A 721-nucleotide genomic window follows, 5' to 3' on the forward strand; every position below is an offset into this window, starting at 1 on the left:
GCATTGATCGCCCGCGCGAAAAAAAAAATGTCCACAATCCTTCTCTTTGTGCCAACATCCAATCACAACCCGTTGCGAGCCCAGTGCGATTCCTGGGGCGCTTTCATTTTGGGTGGAAAAACCGGGGAGAATTTTCTGCTTTAAAGGTGCAGAGCAAATTTCCTCAATCAAAATATGGAACGGGGGAAAGTGTGTTCCTTTTGAGATTTCCTTTTCTGTTTTTCTCAAGAGACTGGATACTAATCATTTAGAATAACAAATATGGCTGCCGGATTTTCGATCATTACTTCCTAAGAAGTAATTCTCACCTGCAGCTACGGGTTATAAAAGTACCCACGTTAATTGACTGAAACCCGCACGATTAATTTGGGCAGCTAAACACCAATGCTATTTTTTTTTCTTTTTTCAAGGAGCATGGTAAAGTCTGCTTACTAGCCTACTTACTTTCTCAATCTCATTCTGTGCTGGGACTCCTATATAACAAAGGCCTTGATTTACATGTTATTTGCATGATTCATCCCAGCAATTTACATGACATTTACCCAAAAAAACTATTTTATGGCCGGATTGTGTCAATTTACATAGATTTTATGGCCTTTGCAATTGTTGTAAAGAATTAAAACGGTCTAATCTTGTGAGGCCCTAAGTACCCGTTTATATGGAGAAAAATTGTCCCGGGAAGAAGGGTCACTCGCTTACCGGAGTTACCCTGGACCAGCCA

The sequence above is a fragment of the Montipora capricornis genome, chromosome 4 (genome assembly GCF_036669925.1).
Source record: "Montipora capricornis isolate CH-2021 chromosome 4, ASM3666992v2, whole genome shotgun sequence".
NCBI classification, from domain to species: Eukaryota; Metazoa; Cnidaria; class Anthozoa; order Scleractinia; family Acroporidae; genus Montipora; species Montipora capricornis.